The sequence below is a fragment of the Cornus florida genome, unplaced genomic scaffold, assembly GCF_030987335.1.
Source record: "Cornus florida cultivar Cherokee Brave unplaced genomic scaffold, ASM3098733v1 CherokeeBrave_3.0.0_Hap2_Chr04, whole genome shotgun sequence".
NCBI classification, from domain to species: Eukaryota; Viridiplantae; Streptophyta; class Magnoliopsida; order Cornales; family Cornaceae; genus Cornus; species Cornus florida.
Window position 1 is genome coordinate 93,392,363 of NW_026775574.1, and position 7,942 is coordinate 93,400,304.

The window sequence follows — 7,942 nt, forward strand, 5'->3', positions numbered from 1 at the left end:
TCATTCTCCATCGAGTACTTGTTTGATTTCCCAACTTTACTAAAGTTCAAAGTTTCCTCACTAAAATATTAAAACCTCGAATCAAGCAATATCAAGCAATTCCATTAACAACTAGCGGTTTTGGAAATCCTAAATCCTAATGTGTGGACGTATGTAAAAGTGTCAAACCACGTTACATTTGATGTTTGATCAATCATGAGACTCCAGCTAACTTTCTTCTACTCACCCGATTGGATCTTACTATTTAACCGCCATTACAGGAATCTTTCCAGTTAATTTTGGTTTTCTGTTATTTCCTTCTTTACTGTGTTTGTTTGAGCTGAGCCCTTGCTGCCCTCTAGGCTTGTTATGTGTCCCTTTTGGGCTGTTTGGCCTAAGGCTCTCCTTTTGTAATTTTTAACAATTAATTCAGTTACTTAAATTTTCATCAGAAAAAAATAATAATAAAAAAAAAAATCATAACAGATGATGCTCTCTCTCATAGAATCATGTTATCTATATTAACTTTGCTTGATTCCCCCATGGAACATCAGCTTACTTGATTCCCCACATTTAGTTAAGTTCAAAGTCTCCCCACTCAAATACCAAAACCAGCATATCAAGCAATCTTAGGAACAAATACTGTTTGCTCTAAGCTTTACTGTCAAAATCAAGAGCTACAGTTCATCAAACTCAAATCTGTCTCCAACCTGCCATGAATTTTCCATCATGGACTTAATAATATACAGAAGAGAGGATAACTCGTTCATCTCTGGATTTTCCCACAGTAAGTCTCTTGTCTCTCTATGTACAAACAGGTTATGTGTGGCTGAGACATTTTGGGCTACCTTCCTTCTAATACACCTTGGTGGCCCGGATACCATAACTGCTTTTGCACTTGAGGATAATGAGCTGTGGCTGAGGCACTTGCTTGCCCTCATAGTCCAGTCTTTAGCTGCTCTTTATGTCTTCTTTCAGACATTACCCGATAACAAGCTATGGATCCCAACAATGCTGGTGTTTGTGGCAGGAATTATCAAGTACTCTGAGCGGACACGTTCTCGGTATCTTGCAAGCTTGGGTAATTTATAGTACTCCACACAGCGTCGTCTCCTTTTTATGCGTCGTTTCTCGGAGTGCATTTATGCAGGTGATAATACTTTACGCGGTGCTTTGACCGAGTCACAGGTGACGCAGTTTGTGTTGGCTTTTGCTCTGATACCATTTTCTGACTTTACTCTGATACCACTTTGTTAGAAATAGTGGCGTAGATACACACACAACACTATAATATTTGGAAGAGAATGATATGGAGGAATACTTGAAAAATTATTTTTATTCCACTTCTAATTCATATTCTAAAATGACTAAAGTACATGATTATATAGGCCTCACATATGTATGCATAACCATGACATTTAAAGGCCTAATTACATCCATTATTCCCACTAACATAACCATTAGTAGCATAACTCCCACTAACATAGTATTTAAAAGACTTAATTCCCATACCTCTTAGTCTTACATAACCTTCTCCATCAAGACCATTTACTACCCCACTAACATGAAATGCACACATGCATCATGTATACCAAATACTTGAAAATACTAATTGCAACTAAAATTCTAAAATCAAGTTTATTTTCAACAGTTTGCTTATTACTATTTTTGTAATTTAAAGGAGTTGATTAGTAATTCCAATTTAACTACATGAAAGCGCAACAAAAGCCGACTCTTCTTTCTAGAAAGAAGTGCAGAAGATGCTTTTAGAGTGATGGAGCTCGAACTGAGTCTCATGTATGAATTTCTCTACACCAAGGTGAGTGTGGTGAATTGTAAATTTGGTTATATTTGCAGGTTTGTGTCCTTCAGTTCAGTTGTTGTAGCCCTTATACTCTTCCATTCCGCAAACAAACAAGGATTCCAAGGGTTTGATGTTGGGATTACCTATGTCTTGCTCCTTGGTGCCATTGTCCTGGATGTAACTGCCATCTTCATGCTCATTTTCTCTAATTGGACCATTATTGCCCTCTTGGGTAATAATTATCTTGTTGATAATGTAATCAGTAGGTTCTTGCTCGCTGTCAAGAGGGGAAGGTGGATTGCCAACTCAGCAAAGCCTCGACGTCGTCCCTGCTACAGTTTGCTGCGGCTTATTAGGCAATTCTTGAACAGTAGGTGGTCCGAGTCTGTTCCGCAATACAACTTGATATATTATTGCATTCCTAAAGGTTCAAGATGATATCTTCCATCTTTCAGACCAAGTTTTTGATAGACTTATGTATGTGAAAAGGGTATCATTCACCATAGAGTTAAGAGACTTCATCTTCAAGGAGCTGCAAAGTAAAGCTAGCACAGGGATTTTTGAAAATGAAATAACAGCAATTAGCAAGGAGATTATTCAGTCAGAGGCGAAGGGGTTCTTCGCGATAAAGGTCACAGCAATTTACTTCCTTCTGTTGAAGTTGAATATGATAGAAGCGTTCTAATTTGGCACATTGCAACTGAACTATGCTACAGTGACGGCAGTCAAACCAAAATATTGCAGGTAAGTATCGTGAGTTTTCGAAGCTCCTGTCAGATTACATGTTATATCTTCTAGTTATGCAGCTACCAACCATGCCTACTGTGGCAGTGGCTAGTGATGCATACTTAAGATTCATAGAAACTTGTGCCTGTACCAGGGAATTCATATGGGAATGGGAACAGACTGGAGCCGGTTCAAATATATTTGCTGTTTATAATTTTTTCTGCAGAAGAGGGAAATCAGAAGAGGCCCAACAGATAGAAGCCTGCAAAACTATCCAGCTGTCTGTTAATTCCACAAATGATTCCTTAGAATACAATACACCATTCGCTAGATCTGTGCTGGTGGATGCAATCAAGTTGGCCAGAGAGCTGCAAAAGTTAGCCGATGAAGATAAATGGGAAACAATAAGCAGGGTTTGGGTAGAATTACTGTGTTATGCTGCAAGTTATTGTGAGGCCTATACTCATGCCCAACACCTGAATAAGGGTGGAGAGCTCATTACTTTTGTTTGGTTATTGTTGGCACCAAAACTTGGCAGCCACTTCAGCAGCGACGTGGACCAATGGGAAACCGATAAGGCTTGAGCATGTCCAAGAATGGTCGGCCAATGGAGAAATAGTAGGAGAAGATTTAGGAGGATATCTATATATTCAGCCACCTCACCAAAAGGGTTGTTACTAAACAACCAAGATTTGTGTTAATTTCAAAAGGAAATTTCATCAGAAATAGAACATTGGGAGAGGTTGGCTGAAGTGATATAATTAAGTTCCTAAAAAATAGGGATTTAGTTATGAGAAAGGAAATTGAATCCTTATAGAAATGAAATCCAAAAAGGAAGGGGCAGCCACGTGAGAGTATGGGTCAAGGCTATAAATGGTTTTCCAGCCATTTAAAGGAATATTTCAGTCAAAGCTTGAAGGAAGAAGTTGCTAAAAATCAGCAACTTACTAGCAATCTTCCAGCAGCTTTCTACCGACTTCTTAGCAATTAATATTTTCTTCAACAAAGGTATTTTATTTGAAGTAAGACGAAACAAGAGGAGAAAAGATGTGAAAGACTACTGGAATACGACTTATTTTCAGCAACAAAGTGAAGCAAATCAAGGAAAAGAGAGATTTCAGTAAAGACTTTCCCATTGAAACTGGAGCATCGATATTGAAGGCGAGGAATGTTGGGCCGTAGCTCAGTTTGAATTTCAAAAGAAAATGATTGAAGCAAGAGAGATTTTCTAGCAATTAATTAGGAGAATAGGTTGAGATAGAACTTCTATAAATAGAAGTATTGTATTCCATTCCAATTTGTCCAGCACCACCACAAAACATGCATTTCAACTAAAAATGTTTTCAATTGACTCTACGTCATTTTTTTCCTATCAGTTTCTTTATTTCAATTTAATGGCAATTGATTAGATCATTGTCAACTATTTCAATTCAACCATTTACTTTCTTTCAATTTCAATTATGCCAATTTAAATTACGCAATTTTAGTTAGGCTTTTAATTCAATGGCAATTGATTAAATTCTTGCCATTGAATCGTAGTGACAATTGATTAAATTCTTGTCATTACTTGGCTGATGGCAATTGATTAAATTCTTGCTATCACGTTTCAGTGGCGATCGATTAAATTCTTACCATTGTGTTTGGCTGATGGCGATTGATTAAGTTCTCGCCATCACGTTCGGCCGGCGATCGATTAAGTTCTTGCCGCTTGTCTTCACTCGGCCATTCCATCCATTCAAACATTCATCAGCCGTTGCATTTCTTTAGACACTCTAAAAAGTCCTTGCTACAAACAAGGCATAAAAGAACCCTGCTGGGAGTTCTTACTAGTCTCTCTCCCACACAATCGCCTGATAGTCAGCCATCGGAAAAAGGGATAGGCTGGTGTTCAATTACATATTTTGGGTATTTTGTACAAATACTCTGGCACGCCCGCGAAGAGTCCATCGACCGGCGTAAGGAACAAAAACCACGCGAACACGTTTTGGCACGCCCGGTGGGACCACTACTAGAGTGTTATAAAAGAGGCAAATATGCCGCAGCTCACAAAAAATTCTAAGGCCGTGGCTACTGATGAAGATTTGGAGGAAGGCGATCAGCCAGTACAGGCTGAGAACTCTGCAGCAGGTCCTACTGATGAGTTAGCCGTACTTCAAGCACAGGTTAGCTCCTTGGTAGATGCAATGGGAAGGGTGGGAGCACGCTACAATGACTTGCATGAAAATATGTCCCAACTCTCAGCCTTTATTTTGAACAAGCCGACTCAAGCTAGCAGCTCCAACAATCAGGAATCGGCTTCTCAGCCGAATCTATCACAAGCTGCTCGGCCAAAGAGGGCCATTGAAACATCATAGCCATGGCCGCCAGTAGTGATAATCCAACCAGATACAACATTAAGTCAGCCGGTTCATACGCTACTCACCTGGGCAGAAAGCTATCCTCAGCCTACGTTGGTAGGTTCTAATCAGCCACCAGTAGCAGGTTCGTAGCCACAGGTAATTCTACCAAACCCTCCTCGGATGCTTTTGAACTCGGGGGGCAATCAGATCAGGTGGAGGCCACCGAACCCACTGTATACTCATGTGCCGCCACAGGTAGGGCTCGGGGGGCAGAATATGGCTAATCAGCCACATGATTGGCCGAATTGCTATCAACCAGCGGCTAATCAGCCGCCAGTTTTTAATCAGGTACCACCAATATTAAATCAGCCACCTCAAGTCATGTTAGATAGAAGACAATTAGCTGATTTACTCACAGAAGAATATAGCCTGGAACTTAGAGGTGCCGGCCGACCAATTTATAGAACTCCTTATCCAGAAGTGGTAGACCAAGTTAAGTTCCCTAGAGGATATAAAGTCCTTGACTTTGTAACCTTTAGTGGAGAGGGGAATCAATCGACCGTGGAACACATTGGCCGATTCACGGTTCAATGTGGAGAGGCCAGTGTTAGCCCGTGGTTGAAATTGAGACTTTTTCCTAACTCTTTGACAGGGGCAGCTTTTTCATGGTATATTCGTCTACCTCCTAACTTTATTTTTAATTGGCCACAGATGGAGGAATTATTCCACAATCAGTTTTACCGTACGGAGACAGAACCTACTCTGGCCGATTTATCCAGGCTAAGTCAATTGCCTAGTGAATCGGTCGAGACATTCATTGCAAGATTCAGGAGAGCAAGATTAAGATGTCGTGTACCTCTTCCAGAATAGGAGTACATTCGTTTGGCTTTGAACGGCCTTGATTTTGAACTTCGGAAGAGGTTTGAAGGAGTTCCATTTCGTGACATGTATGACCTGGCCGAGAAAGCTACCAGGTATGAGTTGGTTCTCAAAGAGGAGAAAGAACAAAAAAATTCCTCTAAAGGTACGTACTATAGGGACCCCAACTATGAAGTTTATTCAACTGATGTGGTTGAAGAGGAAGATTTTGAAGTTAATTTAGCCGAAGTCATTCTAAAGAAACCTTATGTATATGACGCTTTAACAAAACCAAATGTATCCACCAGTGGTACACAGCCATCGACTTCATCGGCCAGGAAGGGTACGGCTGATACTGGTAAGGTTTATACGTTTGATCTGGCCAAAACAGAACAAATTTTTGATCATTTGTTGGCTGACAAACAAATCGTTCTGCCAAAAGGACACAATATACCATCGACCAATGATTTAAAAGGAAGAGAGTTCTGCAAATTTCATAATTCATGGAATCATACTACTAACAATTGTTATGTATTTAGAAATGTATTGCAGAAGTCTATTGATGAAGGTGTATTGAAATTCCCTGAAAAGAAGCCAGATGTAATGGGGGTCGATGGTGATCCATTTCCTAATATTGTCAGTACCAATGTAATCAGCCTGGCAACTGAAAAAGCCGCTGATAATTGTAGACAGGAAAGATTACCAAAAGTTCTTGGTAGTTCATCGGCCAGTAATGATGAGCAGAAAGTTAAGGACTTGGAAATTCAGTTAAGAGAAGCTCAAATTGCCCTCATCAACCATGGTTGTTGTCCAAATTGCAAAGGCCGAAGGAATGACTCAGACAAGAGGGACTCTTTCTAATCAACCAGAAAGCGCAGTGTCCATGAAAGGTTAGGCCATCAGCCTAGACAGAATCACGAAAAAATCAATCGATCAATATTTAGAGAAAATGGGCCGAGGGCAGTGAGAATCATTCGGTCATCGGTGGCCGATAGAGTCCTGCCAGAACAACATTTTTATCCTAGTTTCAAAAGGAAACCAACAATTCAGTCAGAAATATGGGTTCAAAAAGGAGAAGAATCTAGCTGTGTAAGAACGGTTAGACCTCCTTTGGTTGACCATGGCAGATGGACTCGAGTAAGTCACCCAAAGTTTCCTAAGCAGCCTCCTACACATACCCAAAAAAGGAGGATGTAAAGGAAAAATGCAGAACTCAAAAGGAAGGAGGACAAGATCGACCATGATCAACTAGAAAGGAAAAATGAACCAGTGGTGGCTGAAGACATGGAGGTCGCTACATCCTTTGAGAATAAGGCATGCTTTTATGAAGAAAAAGATGATCAGCCAGACCAGGATCCAAAGCATGCGGCCAAGTACAGAATTCGTTTTGGTTCTCTCCCGGATAAGGTAAATTGTAACATGGTATTTGTTTTGCCTTCTGTGTTTGAAGCAAGGATAGAACCAACGATGAACAGGGATGTTGAGTCAGCCAAGCAGGAAGAAAAGGCTGAATCTTCAAAAATTAAGGACGATTCGACAAGTTCATCAGCCGGGATAGGATTGATCTCTCAGGATCAGCCATCTGAGGCCGATAAAATCATTTTTGAAAAACCACCTTTGTCCATGACACAGCAATTGAGGCCGTTGTATGTTAAAGTATGGGTTGAGGGTCAGCCAATCAATAGGGTTTTGGTTGATAACGGTTCGGTGGTGAATGTCATTCCATCAACTACTTTGAAGAAATTGGGTAAAACCATGGATGATGTAGTTCCAACCGACGTGGCCATCAATGGTTTTAATGGAGGATCTAGTAACACCAAAGGTATTCTACCTTTGGAAATTACTATTGGCGGTAAGACATCCTTTACGGCTTTCTTTATCATTGATTCAACCGCGGCCTATAATCTCCTTTTAGGCCGAGATTGGATTCATCCTAACATGTGCATCCCATCAACCTCGCATCAAATGTTGATTTTTTGGGACGGAAATGAGGTAAAAATTGTTGAGGCTGATAACAAACCCTTTATAGCTAGGGTGTATTCGGCTGAGGCTGCACTTTATGATGAAACTGTTGTACCTATCAAATTTGTTGGCATTAACAGGATGGGACGACCAGCAGCGGCAACAATGAAGAAGAATTTAATTAATGCTGATATTAAAGAATTATTGTCAGAAGCAGCTCGGCCGAAAATTGATATTTTCAGGTCGACCATCAAGGACATTGAAGATGTTACTG

At 40.3% G+C, this 7,942-nt stretch overlaps 1 pseudogene; it reads left to right on the top strand.

Annotated features, from left to right (window-relative positions):
- The first annotated feature begins 213 nt into the window (after nucleotides 1-213).
- On the top strand, nucleotides 214-3,093 carry LOC132305372 (uncharacterized; annotated as a pseudogene).
- Nucleotides 3,094-7,942: the final 4,849 nt, after the last annotated feature.